We start from the raw sequence: 1793 nt of genomic DNA on the forward strand, positions 1-1793 counted from the left end.
CGACAGATAGACAGGCCTTCCTGACTGGCCAGACTACATAGAGATCAAAGACCAGGAGTAGATCCAGGGCCTGACGAGAGCCTGCCAGCTAACGTAAACTCACCCCATTCCGTACAAAAGTGAGTGAGTTTACGTTAGCCAGACAAATACTGTTGCTGGCCGGACGCAGTCTTAAGGTGTGCCTGTGTTATAGTGAGATTGACACGCTCTCTTACTCTATCTGTTTTCTGACATTCCAAGTTAATAACATCATTGTTTTCACCTCTGACCCCAGTTTGGCATGACGTCAGATGAGATAGATTTCATTGTCCACCAGGAGACGATTCGTCACAACGCACACCCTTCCCCTCCTGAGATACGGGAGTTTCCCCAAATCAGTCTGCACCTCGGTCAATAACGTGCCATGGCATACTTGACACCCGGCAACTACAAGATGGAGACATTATCAACGTTGATGTGACCGTGAGTTTTATCCTTCTTCATGCACACACACATGCACAATCCACATTCCTGATCCCCCTCCCCCATTCACCAGGTCTATCTGGAGGGTTACCATGGTGACACCTAGACATTCCTGATAGGCTGTGTGGACGAGTTTGTGCAAAAGCTAGCAGAGACAGCCAGGAAGTGTAGAGATGAGGCTATCGCTGCCTGTAAACCTGGGGCTCTACTGTGTTATAGGAAACACTATCAGATACACACACACACACACACACACACACACACACACACACACACAGGATACCTCTCTGTTGTTTTGTGTAATCTACTGTCCCTCTCTTTCTCCTACAGTGGTATAATCCACTCCAATGGTTTCCATGCCATGTCCCTACTTTATTGGACATGGCATAGGCTCCTACTTCCATGGCCACCCAGACATCTTGCACCACGGTAAGTACAACACAGCAACAGTTTTCTGTGGTTAACCTACTGTATGTTGGACAAATCCTAAATATCTCTTTCATCTGACAGCTAATGACAATGATATGACCATGGGTGAAGGGATGTCTTTCACTATAGGTCAGTCACATTTCCTATGTATGTCAGTGTGTATTGATGTCAACTTAAGTGAATGTGTGTGTTAATGTTGCATCTGTGTATGCAGAGCCCATATTGATGGAGGGATCGTTAGAGTTGAGAATCCTGAAGGACAAGTGGACAGCGGTGCCTGCAGACGACAAGAGGTAGGCTACTTACAGCCCACATAGGGCTGAGAGTTACGCCCTAAAAGGCTGGATAGTTACAGCCTACAAAGTGCCACTGATATCCTTGTGTAACCTCTGTGTGTCTGTGTGTGCGCGTGTCTTTAGGTCGGCCCAGTTTGAACACTCGGTAGTCATCACCTCTGGTGGAGTGGATATTCTCACCAAACTACCTGAGGAGGACGAGCCGATGCCAATTGAAGTCTAATCACTGTTCTCTGCTCAACAACCCTGCCACATCCACATCTATGAAAGAGGTAAAGCACCAAACTGACCCAGGACCAGGACTTAGCACCACGGAGAGGATAGGAAACTGGGCATAGATATGACTCAAATGAGACTGCACTAGTGCATTATTTTCTATATCTGCTGTGTAGAAAAATAAGTTATATTATTTAAATAAAATGTTTGTTCACTTTCAATTAGTAAACCAGATCTGTCTGAATAAATTATTTCATTAAAGCATATGGTTATTTTTCTAATTCTACAAAATATCCTAATTGACATTTCACTTTTTTGTCTGACAAAATATTTGGAAACAATATGTGGTTTATGTTGCTATAATTTATTTGGACTAGGACTTTTCGATTC

At 44.2% G+C, this 1793-nt stretch overlaps 1 pseudogene; it reads left to right on the forward strand.

Annotated features, from left to right (window-relative positions):
- The first annotated feature begins 274 nt into the window (after nucleotides 1-274).
- LOC120019802 lies at nucleotides 275-1513 on the forward strand (annotated as a pseudogene).
- Nucleotides 1514-1793: the final 280 nt, after the last annotated feature.

This window comes from Salvelinus namaycush, chromosome 25 (assembly GCF_016432855.1).
Source record: "Salvelinus namaycush isolate Seneca chromosome 25, SaNama_1.0, whole genome shotgun sequence".
NCBI lineage: Eukaryota > Metazoa > Chordata > Actinopteri > Salmoniformes > Salmonidae > Salvelinus > Salvelinus namaycush.